Source organism: Anser anser (assembly GCF_964211835.1).
Source record: "Anser anser genome assembly, chromosome: 3".
NCBI classification, from domain to species: domain Eukaryota; kingdom Metazoa; phylum Chordata; class Aves; order Anseriformes; family Anatidae; genus Anser; species Anser anser.
The window spans coordinates 63,550,192-63,564,725 of NC_139722.1; the positions used below are offsets into that span (position 1 = coordinate 63,550,192).

The 14,534-nt window shown below is 40.7% G+C and overlaps 1 protein-coding gene and 1 long non-coding RNA gene across 5 annotated transcripts in view; one reads left to right on the forward strand and one right to left on the reverse strand.

Moving 5' to 3' along the window:
* LOC310897370 overlaps positions 1–4,950 on the forward strand; it is a 35,501-nt gene extending 30,551 nt beyond the window's left edge. Inside the window, exon 3 of the long non-coding RNA XR_014582252.1 lies at positions 1–4,950. This exon is cut by the window's left edge and continues 26,729 nt beyond it. This is a non-coding gene — a long non-coding RNA (uncharacterized lncRNA).
* Positions 1–14,534, reverse strand: part of NHSL1 (NHS like 1) — a 167,439-nt gene that overhangs the window by 135,265 nt on the left and 17,640 nt on the right. The gene's annotated exons all lie outside the window — the stretch shown is intronic.

Here is a 14,534-nt window from a genome sequence, read left to right on the forward strand (position 1 = left end):
ATCCTGTCTACGCTGGAAGATCAAGAGTTTGCAAAATCATGACACTGCAAGAGTAACAAAACCAAGACTAAAGAAACCAACACAATGGATTCCAGAAAGTTCTCCTACAAATTTCTGAGTTTCACAAAGGCTACACTAATACACTGGGTGAAGAAAAACTGTGCATCTTTCACCATTAAAACTCTAAAGTCTTACCATGTATCATTCACAGAAAGGAAGAAAGATCAGAGTTGACATTTTTGGTATTTCTAAATGTGCAGAAGGAGGTTAAGTAGAAGAAGGAAAACAACAGTGACTTTCCAATTCTACCTTTTCATTCCACAACATACGATTATTAAAAAAATAAGCAAATGACAAACTATCATTCCTTCACAGCTAACGAAGCGGATGCATCAGCTGTATCTATATGGCACTGCACTAGCTATAGACAATGCCACTGTCCATACAGTATTGTACTACAATACAGTGAAGAGTTTTGCTTGGTTGGACCAGTTGTTATATACACACTTCTCCTTTCCTCACTTCTGAGGAGGGAGAGAAAGTCATCAAGCTGCTTATGTGAGCAGGAAAATGTGTTTAAAGCTTTAATGCCTATTTTTAAAAGTCTTGACATTCGTTTGTCCTGTCAAGAGTCTGTAAATTTATGCTAACTACAGAGATGCCTTGGAAATATGAATGACGTGGCCATCTGCAAAACAACTGAGATCAATGATTTCATTTATTACCAGAAACATCACACTGCAATAACCTTAAATTCCAAGCAATATTCACTTGACAACACATAGATCTATTTCATTCGGGCTTCTCACAAGTTTTTACATAATTTTTAAAAAATAACGCAACAGAACTAATTTGCTAGTTGACAGAAAACAGAGCTTCATTCATTTTTGTCAGCAGGTAAGCAAGGCTGTTTCACATATTAATCACAGAAAGGATCAGGCCTGTCTGTGTGGCACAGACGACACAAGGCCCTCAAGGGATACTGCTTCCGATTTGCCCGCAGGCAAATTAGCAGGACCTTCAAACCATCATAAAAGTCTTAAATTTCAGCTCTGGCCTGTCTGATCCCAAACATTTTCTTTCTTGTTGTAAATGTTCAGACAGAAAGAACAGAAAAAATAAAAACCTCTGTTACATCTCCATAGTTCAGTTTACCTTTGCACTACCTTAGCTTGACACTGCTTTTCCTTTGCCTGTCCATTTTGAAATAAGGGACAAACCCATGGTAAAAGCATTCAGATTCTATATAAAAATCTGCATTATTGTATTCCCAAATATAAGACTATTAGATATTTAATTTAAAAAGAAAGTCTACTGACAAATACATAAGCAAATTGACTGTAGTTTACTTGAGCTCTCCAATCACACAAGCAGCATCTCTTCATTCAATTTTTCAGTTCTTTCAGTTCCTCTGTCACCTATTGCCTTTGAGTTAGCACCTCCAGGCAATACACAAAGTCCTGGCCTTCCCTAACCAAAAAATTAAAAAAAAAAAAAAAAAAGGCAGTCTTACTTGTGTACCTATTAGCACTAAAAAACAGTGATCTATCAAACAATGTTTTTGAGATTTCACTTCAGCCTACACGCAATGAGGAGGGGCACATTCATGCATTCACGCTCTTCCAAAATAAATACAAATCTAGAACTTCTCTCAGTGGGTGACGCCAATTTAAAAACAATCAGGAAAAGCTTTATAAACTAGCAGTGAACAAAAGATGTTTTTGATGTTGTTATTAAACTGATACTGACGCAGCAGACTTAGCAGGGCATTGTATTCCCCTTGACCAGCTACTGCCAGCTTCAGCAAATAGAAAAGCCAGCATTACGATTTAATCACAATTTTTTTCTGTTTCAGCTCAAAGTGCCAGGCTGATACGCTTCTGCCAGATAAGAAGGAGGTACACTCACTCTGCCAGAACCAAAATAATTAGGGGGAGGATGAAGGCGAAAACGAGGAGCAAATGTGATTTCTGCACTGGCTGCCTATGAAGTGCCAAGCCCTCTCCTGTGACAGCCACCTGTGCCTGTGTGCTCCTTGCTTAATTAGCTTAAAGTTAAAGACAATGCTGCAAGGACACTGTGTTTTTCCAAAGTCCCATTTATTCTGACAAGATTAAAAAGTTAACAGTGACACAAAGTAATTTTAGCGAACATATGAGATGGGGCATAGCACATACAATTACTAGGTAATAACAAAATAGCAGTTTATATAAAAACTGGGAGGAGAAAAAATGACACTAGCAATCAGATATTTAATTTTCCTGATCTGAGAGCAAAGGAGAGCCCATTTCCATCACACCATGCCCAGCCATCCCCTGCCCTCGCCACTCGCTCCTCTCCCCACCTTGTCCTTCCTGACTCCCTGCCCTGATACGTATGTCAGGATCTGGCTCCCCATTTCTGCTGTGGCCTCAAAAGCTTTCCCCACACTCAGGTGGCCAGCGACATCTAGGACTTCTCTTTCTCCCCTGCTGCCATATCTGCCTCTCTGCAGTTTTATTTTTAAGAGAGCCATACGAAAAATCAGCACGACAATGAAGCAGGGCCAAGCCACTAATCAGAAACCATTCAAAATTAATTTCCTTTAAAATGTAAAATATAAACTTGCACAGTAGTAAGAGGAACAAAAACTCTCCAACATCAAAATGATTTTTCTTTTTTTTTTTGTTGTGTTAAAAAATGTGAAGAGAGAGCACACAAAAGAGAGAGAAAAACAGAAAGAAAAAAGTAACTGTGGGCTTTCCACTGCAGAAGTTATGCAAATACATATGCCTGAGATAAAATACCAAGTACATATATGCCTTAAAAACTTTCAAAAAGCATAAAAATCTTTTAAGGATCTTATTTTTTTTACACCAGTTCAGTCTTAATCCTGCAAAGGCTTTCATATTTGACAGACCATGTGTATAGTTGTTTAAGTGATGCAAAATAAGAAAAATTATACAGATTTGTAGAATCATGCCCTAAAATTGCATTAATTCCTTAAATACAAACAAGAATTCTAAAAACACATCAGAAAGGCTTCTCTGTCCGTCCTTGTTTTCATTACTTACTATGACACTACCTGAGCAGAAAAGTCCTTTAATAAACTAAGTGTAAAGAATACGTGATGCAGTACATGTGCTTTGTATCTAGTTCATCTTTGCCTTTAGGTTTTTGCGCAATCGTCTCCCTAAACTTTGCACTCTATGTACACCCATTGTTTCAGGCTTTTCTACATTTTTTTCCTATTTCGCCAAGAAAGACATTCCAAACTCCTTTTTCTAGCTCCTTCTCAGTTCTTGCTGTTTAGCCTTGAAGGGGCAATAAAGTCAGATTTAATCAAAGACCTTTATTCACTACCAACCACTGTTATAATCCTACATATTTATCTAATTTTTATTATTTCAGAAATAGCAGAAGACAAAAATCATTCTTCCTCATCACAGCAATGTTCTACACACAGTTGTTTATGCCCATGGTTTGCTTGTTTTTTACATATTTACATCCTTGGGATTTTTGCTGGTATTCAGAGCTCCAAACAGTACCGTGACCTCTTCCACATTCGATCACAGTCATAAAACGTGCCGGGTTTAAATAAAATCAATATATCTAAAAGCAGTGACATAAGTAGAGCACTCACGTTTACCACTCGGTTCAGAACACTCTGTGTCCATCGTCAGGAGCCAGCTGTGACAATACGAAGCATCTCGGAGCTCCAGCAAATGGGCTGCTCCAACCGAACAGTTTGAATGCAGTTTTACAACGAAAATACGTTTTAAAAACAGAAAACAAACAGCCAACAGCAAGCTGAATAGCGGATGGAAAGCGCTAGCAAGTGCATTCTGCGGCACATGCTGCTGCAAATCACAATAGGCTATTCTACTGGTTCCTCAATGGATGACCACAAGTTAAAACAACCTAGAAACAATAAATATAACGTTAGGGACTCACTCAGAATCATTAACCTGGTCCACATTTATCAGAGATTTTATCTCAATTTATATGACACCATTTGGTGTCTAAAAGATCCAAAGAGCCTCTGAAACAACTTACACCAACTCATTATTAAAGCCTTTTGAGACAAAACAGGAGTCAAAGGTCTCAAAGTTTAAAACCTATTTTAAAGCTAACCAGTAAGTCAAAGGAATTGTGCTGCAAAAGATTTTGCAGTAACAAAAAGGCAGAAATCAAACACAGTTCGGAATCATCAAATAAACCCTTAGCAGAATGAAACGGCTATATTCCCAGCATTCGCACTAGGCAAAAAACCCATGCAGATGGTTTATTCAATATCACTTTTTCTCCAACAGAAGAATCAATGTTGTCCATTTACATTAGAACAGCCAGACAAAATCGCTGTGTGTGACAATTTGCTGTAGCTAAAGAGAATTTGCAATGAGGGCTTGGAAGTTTTCATAGCAACACACAGCGTCCTTGTGTGCGTGAGGGATTAAAAAGGAGGCGCTTCCATCGCTCACGGCCCCAAAACACTGTCACAGGGCACAGCCCCAATGCCACACGCCTTGAGCTTTGTCCAGGCTCAGTCCAAAGCTTTCTTCTTCATCTTTCTTCAGATTTACTTTTTTATATTCTTTCTCTTGCCTAAACGCACTACTTTTCTTCCCCCTCCCCATTTGAAGCCTCTAACTCAGGTCACTCAAATTCTTGCATGGACACAGGTTTGGGTTTGAGCTGTATTGGTTTCGATGCCATTTCTCTCTTCAATTAGATGAATTCTAAATATATAAATATTTATATTTAGAATCCATCTAATTGAAGTGCAGTTCCTACACTCTAATAAGCAATGATTATGACTAATTTTGAACATACAAACGTTACAGCTGAGTGACAAAAACTTACTTTACACTAACTTCACTGCTTTTATGCAACACAAAACTAAAAAAGAAGTTGAATAGAAAGCCTTTAACATAATAAATTGTTTCTTATATGAATATGTATCCTAATGCATTTTACAAAAACAAATGCCTACCCAGTGAAGTCAAGAGATTGCAACAGCAATGGATAGGTCCCTTGTAGGACTGCACTTCTTATGACTGCCTATATCCTCTGAATGCTATATAGATTTAAAAATGTAAACATAAAAAAGACAGTACAGCAGTTTTCTAAAATTACTGTGTCTGACTTGACAAGGGTGTATGGTCACACACAGGTGGAGTCAAAGCACAGCTACCTCTGTGCCTTCCCGCTGTTCCTTGAGGGTCTGGAGAAAGCAGATAGCACTAGGAAAAAGCAGAGTACTTCAGCTAACTGCAGTGCTTATTACCAGGCAAAGCTTCTCCACAACAGATGGAAAAACTCCACTATGTGTCTAGCTCTTGTTCAAGCTAGCATAACTCAGGAACTATAAATATGTGGTAACGATACATGCAGTGAATGGTTAATGCCAGGTATCCTTTGCTAAGAAGGGAAGCCTTTTCACAGCTGCATGACAGGGGCAAAATAAAAGGAAAACATACGAGAATTAACTGTAAAGGGAACAAAAGATGTAAGTCTGTACTGGAGGTCAGAAATCTTACTTTATTGTATGTTATGGAAGGGAAATGACTGAACGCCAGACAACGTGATGTCCCTGGAAAGAGACTGGGGGAAAAACAACTTCCCTAACATCAGGGACACAGACAGTAGCAAATTAATTAATTAATTAATTAAACTCTGAAAAAAAAAAGCCTTGCGTTTTAATTAAATAAATTAAATTTTAATAATTAAACTTGGCTAATTTATTTTGACATTAAATTTTATCCTTTAATACCATAAATAAGGCAAGTGTTACTTACAAGGCAGAACACGGCCAAAAAGCAATCTGCCTTGAAGATTCAGCAAGGATGCTTGAATGATTTAGTACTGTTAAGTATCACTATTATTTTCCATGTATGGAGTAGATTTTTAAGGATATAGAGACAATCAATACTGGCAATATCACCTTTGTCACAAACAAATAAAAAACAACCCACCAAGTTGGAAAAAGGATGTGATGCTGTAGGTTTAGAGAAGCATTCAGCATATCATCAGCTGTATCCATGTAGCCCGCTGTCCTACCACTGAGAGAAAAGAACAGGAATCAATTGCTCATCCTCTACTACGTTCCCCGTAGAAAAGTAAAATACATCTACATGTCTTGACAGTGCCTGAAATTGTGTAACTAAAATTGACTCTAATATGTAGTTATCTAGATGAAGGAGATTTCCAGCAGGAAGGTACAATACCTCCGTGCTAGGAAGTACTTAGATGATGAAAAATAAATGACCATACAAATTTCAGCCAGAAAAACCTATCCCTCGTTGCATCTCATTTATAATGGTATAACATGTACCGCATCTTTCCTTTTTTTGAATAACAGGCATCACTTACAAACCTTAATGTATTTCATTTGTAACATTGCTTCCTGTTCCTGATAGGGAAAGGAAAATTCATGAGGCAAATATTTAGCTCCAGGCAACAGGCCAGTATAGCAACAGAAAGTTTTACACTTGTGCCAAGATTTCTTGGTTTCCTTTTAAAATGAAAATCGTGACAATTATCTTGATGCTTTCTGATGAATCAGATCTGTCTATATGCAAAAAAGACTTTTTTTGTTTTCAATACACTATTTTACAAGCTTATTCACTTTCTTATTTTTTAAAAAAGCAGCTTATGTACCAACCTAAAAGCTAATGTGCCTGTGTGAAAACATTTGTAACCCATCAAGCCACAGAGTTTTTCATACAGTAAACCCAAAATGAGAATTGAAAGAAAAAGAGAATTTCACCAGGAAGATGAATTTAGAAACAATAATAATAATAAAGTTGTTGTCTGCTTTGTTTAACACTTTCCAATCCACATGATGCATCGGACTGGCTTGTAGTGTCAATCCTTGATAATGTCAGTGTTTTAAAAACCATATCACCACAAATTAAAACTTCAATTAAACTTGGAAAAAAAAAAAGTACTTCACATGCCATGCCCATGCTGTTTACTGCCACCATTCTACATTTATGATTTTGTCGTTTCTTTGCCTCATCCATGCTTGATTTTTTCCAGGGTCTTCCCAACATTGCTCTCTTAGTTACTGTTTTCCCACCAGAGGTGGGAAGTGGTAGATGATTCACTGGCAGGAACACGAACTCTGCTCAGTTTTCATCTCCTGCCTCACCTCTGTTCTCACAGTGAGCAGCAGTTTAAGAACGGCAAAGGTCATCCCAGCTTGCAAAAAGCACTAGTTCAACTCCACATGCCTTTCTGAAGCTAAAATTATTCTGTGATTCTTCAGTTCGCAAGGACTCTAGAAACTAATGTGTTTCCAACGTGCGTTGGTTCCCCTCGCTCTTGCAGCTCTTCCCCCAGACGCCTTTGCCTGGCTATCACGAATGCAGCTCTCGACCTGACTGCTCCCACTGGCCACGCTGAATCCAAGAGCTCTGCGGGTACAAAAGTTCACAGCAGAAAGCAGCCTCTACGCTCAGGCAAGACCTTCCCATTTCTTGGACTTCTGCCTCTCCCTGCTCTTCCCCTGCTGCGGGCGTGCCTTGCGCTCCCTAGTCCCGCGCTCTGCAGGCTGACAGAGCAGCAGACAGGCAGATGTGCAGATGTGTCTTGTTCAACTTAACATCGTGTACAGGGCCCAAAGCTCATAATGCACAAACCCCAGTCCCTTGGGCAGTCAAATTTCCCACTGCAGAATGACTGAAATTCATGACTGTCGGGCCGCGAGCAAAAGAAAAAAAAAAAAAAGAAAAAAAAAGGTAGGTAAATAACTGCAGACAACTTGACAGAAAGCAGGGAAACCCTCGCTGTCAAGCAGCAGCTTCTCAGCTTTCAGTCCACCTCCCCGCCGCAGACACAACACATCTCCACCACCACTCGTTGCTTACACAGTTAGCATGCAGAAACGTTACTTTCGGTATAGGAGGAGTCTCTGAAACCAGATATTCTGCAGTTCTTCAACACGTGCTTGTAAATCTTCACAGTTTGTAAGTCCATCCCCCAAGACAGAAGACAGCCCTGAAGGAGCACGTCAAGCCCTTTTCTGAGGGAACCAGGCGCTGTGCAAAGCTCCTGTTCACAGCAAGCACCAAGACTGTTGACTGCACTGTGACTACAAATTTTTGTGATCTTTATTTTTGAAGCACAGCAAAGTGCAACATTCACTGAAAAACCTGAAACAATCTTGACTGCGAAAACAAACTGTTCATATAATACAAAAAAAAAAAATCAGAATATATTTTCTTTCTTATCCAATACATTTTCCAAAATTTTCTCCCATCTACACAGGAGGACCTACCACTCTACAAATGAATAGTCAAATTTATTTAACTAGTGTCTTAAAAAAAAATTCCATGGCAGAAAGTCAGGAGATGTAAGAACTGAGTACAAAAACAGGACTCATGGCACTGGTTTCTGTAGTTCTCTCAGCCATTCACTAAGATCTCCCAGCCTGAATGTCCTGCCCTTAACAACACTGCTCATCTGTACCATACAGACACCGCTCACATGATCCCAAACTTGAGACCCTTGAAGCACTTATTGAATCAGGTTGTATTAAGTATTGACACCTGAAGCAGGTAATTTCAATAATTAGATGTTTATTCATGCATTTGCTTTATTTTTCTATGCATGCAGTATTAGTCCAGTTACTGCAAAAATATCCAGTAGCAAGCTTCCTTTTCATTGTAAAAGTTTCAATTGATTGTAAATGATGAATCTGAATTCTACAAATTGATTGCAAATCAGTTCTCTCAAGTCAGAAGCCCTGGCTGGGCAGAAGAGGAACCCTGTGTTCTTCCAAGCACACCCTGCAGAGATCTGTTGTGGTAAAAACCACTGTTCTTCCTCAGAGAACGCTTCATCTGAAGCTGTACAAGGTTGATGCCCAAAACCAATCTACCAGGAATTGTATGCAGGGACAAACATAAAAGGAAAAAAAAAAAAAAGAAAAGAAAAAAAACAGAATACAGTCTCTTATTACTACTGCAGCATTATATTATTTGTGGCTGAGTTCTATTTCTGTTGGCTTTTAAGTGGACTCATGTCATATGGTTAAGTATAATTTCTATATTTGACCTCCCCTGAGATCGCCAATTACAATTTTCTGGAGTTAGTGCATTTCACATGGCAACTGAAAGTGGAGAAAACGTCCTCCAGCAAAGACAAGCTGCATGAGACTTCCACAGACAATGTACTGGAGAGGGCAGGGACCTTTTCTTTTCTTTTTTCTCCTCTCTTCTCCTCTCAATCACATTCATTATTTTGTAGAACAGATTCAACCTATACTTTGGTAAGAAGATGCAAATTCAGAAAAAATGAATGGGTATTCCTCTCAAAACATACAGGAACAATTACTGGGAAAGGGCAATAAGCAAGGTTGAGCATGCTGAAATAATCATTATTATATTTCAGTCTTGGGAAGTTGGTCCTTCAGAAGGATCAGGAAGCAAATGTTTCAGTGTGAACAGATTATATTCTGGTTTTACACTCTGCTGCAGGAATTTATACAACCTCAGGCATGATCATGAACTGAGAGGGTGGCACAAAAATCCTCTGCTAGCAGGAGACATCCTCGGGCAGAGCAGAACATTTGCTTTTACTTAAATGCCACATTCCAAAGTCCAAACCGAAGACCTCTGACGTACTCCGCAAGTACCAGGTCTGGTACCGAGGACACCAATTCCCACCCACGCAAGCACAGCAGCTGACACCCCGGCACCATCTCAACCAGGCTCTAAGCCTCCGCCAGTCCCTCTAATTCCATCTCCTGACATTTGTTCTGCTTGTTTGTTTGAAAACAAACACACACACACATTCTCCCCTTCCTCCTCCCCCTTTTGCCACTTCCATCTGCTCCCTTTTAGGCCCCCCGCTGCTGTCCCCTTCCAGCACTCCCAGGCTGGCGCCCCAGTGCCGGACCGACCCCACTGTTACTGACGGCTATCTCTGCTCCCACCTGGACGCCTCCTTCCCTTCAGGCTTCCTGCTGCTCCACCAGGGCCTCTGCCCACACCTCTCCCATGACCCCCCAGCTCTCTGTCTTCACAGGTTACCGTCAAAGAGGAGCGCAGGATGCAAGGACCCGAGCAGGACAGAGGCCCCTGCTTTACTCCCCTTGCTTCCCGTATTTAAACCCCCTGATTTGGGGCATGGTGAGGAATGCAGTGGCAAGGGAAGCAGCCGAAGCCCCACACAGCTGAATTCAGCGTTACTGATAAAAAAAGTGTGGCCTCAGTCCCCCTCCATCTGCCCACTCCCCATGACTTAACTCTCCGGCAGCCTAAGGGAAGTGCAGGGCAGGAAACTGCCCCAGCGGAGGATGCACCAGCCTCCTCCTCCTCCTCCTCCTCCTAGCTTAGCTTTCAGCTGGATCACAAAACTCGGAGTCACAGCACAGGCTTAGAAGGGATTACTAATGGTAGCAAGGCTGAAATAGGAAATGGAGAGAGGCCTTGGTTTCAACAGGAAGAACCGAAGGAATGCACTCTTCACTGAATTGTTCGATGCTTCCTATTAGCTCACTTGAATCAGATCTCTTGGTGAATGCAGGGACACAGGAAGAGTTTATCCCTGTTTCTGTGGAGGATCATTGGTAGAGCCTAATTAAAGTTTAAGACTTGTCAATCATACTCCGGTGCTCAACCAACTAGACAAGACTGTCTGCATATGCAAGTTTAAAAGAGAGCGTATATTTTCTTCTTACAAAATGCCACCACTTGTACTTTTGATGTACCCAGAAAGATACAGAGAAGGTCAAAAGCCTGAGCCCCCAGGCCAGAGCTCTTTGCATTTTGGTTCTGCATTGTAACATGAGACTCTACTTACGGGCTAAAAGACAAAAATACTGCTGTCACTGTGAAACCTGTATCACTCTTCCTTCCATAGTAGTGGCCGTGGGCAGGGAACAAATGCATCTCACAAAAGCCAAGGGTTTTGACACAGTTTGACCAACGTCCAAATATTGGAACATTGGTTCATATCCAACACAAATCATTAAAGGTGAAAAACACTATAATGCTAGCTAGCCAGTCATCTCAGCCTTCATGGAGGCAACATTGGATCGGTTTGCTCGCTGGTACTGTGACTATCAATTACAGACTGGCTGGTTATAGTAAATTCACACTTACCCAAGAGAAGTCAAAAGATGTACTGTGCATTGATGATGCTGGTACCAAAAAAGTCCACATGATGCTAAAATCCCAGAAATCTTGACTCTGACTACATCACTGACAAACTACAACCTAAGCACTCAGGATCCATGTTACGTATGACCAAGCATTAGGGACAAGGGATAAAACCACCATGAATTTTAAACATTTCCTTTGAATGAATAGATTTCTATTGGAGACACTGAAAACGAAGGAAAAAAACATAACACGGTGTTTGGATTCTGTCTTGGGGTTGATTTTGAGAAATGCCTTCTTCATGTGGGTAGACAAAGTTCCAAAATGTGATCATAAACCAAGCATCCCAGATAGACAACCCGCGAGTGTCACCAGCTTGACAATCTTAAGGCAGTTTCCCAAACCTTTTAAGACTTGCATTAGAAATGAACACATGCATAGAGGTGGAATCAGATAAAAAACAACACTGATGAGAAGCAATTAGGCAATATCTATACACTGGGCAGTAAATAGCTACCCACCATCAATAGCAATATGCCTGCTCATTCCAGCACATCTATTAGGTATCACACAGTGCTGAGAGCTAAATTGTACATGTAGTTGTGCTTACAAACACCGTACAGAGCAAGTATGTGGAGCAATAACAAACTCCCCATCCCAAGGAGAAATTCAAAAGCAGACACCATGTGCACCTCACAGAAAAAAGAGCTCATTTTAAGGGGCATGACTGTTACAACCAGAACATTTTGAGAACACAAGAGCTTTTTAGGAAGCATCAATATGAAAGGGAAATGTATAGAACAAGGGAAAACAGGATAGAGATGTGCAAGGGAAGAAAACAGAAAGGAAAAAAACAACCATCAAGCAGGAAGAGGAAACTTCATCTTAATGCAAAAGGAGATGAGAAACCAATGAATGTAAGAAGAGCTAGGCAGGGCTGGACACGGAGAAGCAGCCCTCCCACCCCAGCTGCTGGAGAAGCAGGATTATGGGGAGTCCTAGAAGCTCTGAGTTTCCAGCAAAACAAAAGAGAACAGAGAGAAAAAAAAAAAAAAGACAAGTGCAGACCTGTCTGTTTGGACATTAGCATTAGTTTCTGGTTGCATGAAACACATCATTTATGAACAGCCTTCTAAAAAACCCTCTTCCATATCTATGAAAGCAGCTACAAAGAGGAAGGGGTATTTTTCTGTCTCCTACGTATTTAGGATCTGGGAGGCATCTGTGTTGCTGTGCTCTGAACTCAACATCAGCTGCTTTCTGCCCCTGTCATGTAAGTCAGACTCCTGTACCAGGCTGAGAAGTTCAGTGACTCAGGTTTTTCAAGACACTGGGCATTTTTAATCACTGAGTTGTAATGCAGACTAATGTTGAGCAAAACTGGTTTAATTTGCATTTTATTGTAGCAGTAGATCAAGCTACACAGGTCTGGCATCAATTTCAATAGGTAAAACTAATGAATACCCAAGGTGTGTGAAAGAAACAGGAATTTCAGCTAAGAGAAAATTCCAGTCCGTACAGACAAAGAAAAGAGACAGCAAGAGAGAGGGGATGTACAGAGAAACACGGGAAGCAAAGTTTTCCATTTTGGTATGCCAAAAATACTTGGCTATCTAGGTAAAGGAATTATATTTATAAACTACATGGAACTGAGAACCCAGAATTGGATACACAGAACTTTTTATTAGTAACAGTTGGTATTATTATTAAAGACATGAAAAACATCACTGGACTAAAGTAGAAAAAATCCTGGAGCACTGAACAAACCCCACATTAACCGAAACCAACTAAGTGCCCTAACTCCTAAGCTACAAAGCCTAGGGAAGCTTCTTCTCTAATTTCACGTTTTCTGGTGCCATGACCTCCGCTTCAACAGGAGGGATAGAAAGTGCTGCTGTTTCACACCAGCCCAATGTCTGCAGCTTGTGCATGCTAACAGGCTTCAGTCTGAAGAGACCACTAAATGAAAGCTACCTGTAGTTGTCCTTAGAGAATTAAAAAATCTAGGAGGGAGGTATCAGCTGAGCTTAGGCCTTCAGGTTTAGCTTGCAAGGTAAGTTGCTGGACATCAGGTTGAAACTGCATGTCTTAACATCCTCCCAAGGACATAGTTATGCACATACGGTTTTACAGTAAGCAATGCCAGACAAAGAGTTCCTACCAGGTTCTTTCCACAGTTATCTCAGCTTGGCTTGTTTCTCTGATCAACTACATGCTCCAGTGGCTGAAACTTGCTGGAAAGACGCAGAAGCTGTCCTGAAACATAAGTCGTCATAGATTGAAGTGTGCTGCAGTTTTATGCAGAGCACCTCTCCAACATCTAGGCACACACACTGTACTTGCCTCTGCCACTCTTGCATCGTATCAGGCAAGGAAGGCCTATTTATATATTAGTGTGTGAAATAATTATTCTGTTTGGGAACATGCAGCAATCGTATCCATCCTATTTTAGGTCAAAATAGTGAGAGCTGAAGTATGAAGCTATTTCACAATCACAGCACAGATTCTGTTTGTAACTGTTTTAAAAATCCCAACTCGACCCCATCAGCTTGCTGAAGGTAAGCTGCTGACACCAGTGCAGTGACAACTCCCAAGCTTGTCCCAGGGAGCACCTGGTGCCACCTCCCACAGCCTTGATTCAATGCAGGCTCCAACCCCTGCATTCATTGCCGGAGCCTCTCAGTGCTCACTATGCCACTTTGCCTCGGAAAACAAAGTGAAAAGCCATCCAGAGAACAGCCAGATAACAACCATGTCTTAGTGGGGGGAGATATCACAGGCTAACGGATTAAAAAAAAAAAAAAAAAAACACAAGAATTTTCAAAGCTTTCTACTGATACATGCATAAACTAAAAACAATCAAAGCACCCGCAAGCAGCAGGCACAGACTTCATTTAACAGGTGATGAAAGAAATGTATATTGTTTGTATGAAGGTACGAGGCTTCCATGTCAGCCAAGAAACCTAAACTACAGCATTTGTTATCAACTCTGTGCTCTAAACTGATACCGCACTGTTTTTCTCCCTCATATATTCTTCCTAGCGGCTTATTTTTCAAGAAGGTATAATGACTAACAGATGCCACAGCAGCACGGTCCTCAAGGAATGGTAATTAACAGGGGTGGGCTGGGTGGTTGGCCCCAGAACCAGCTGGATGAGCTGGACACCCCTCAGCAGGGAGCGGGACGTCTCTGGCCAGACTGGGAGGCACCGAGGTGGAGCACACCAGGACCATCCAGGTGCTTTCCACAAAATGGAAGAATTTCAGAATACTCACACTACTGACTTTGCTAAAAAATAATTAAAAAAAAAAAGTAACAACTATAAAAACAAGCAAACAATACATAAAGCAAGGACGGGCTTGGTTAGCCTTCATAGCTATTCAGCTGAACTTCCATTATTGCAAGAATAAGAACAAGCACCTCAGACGATTACAAAGAGTGAAGTT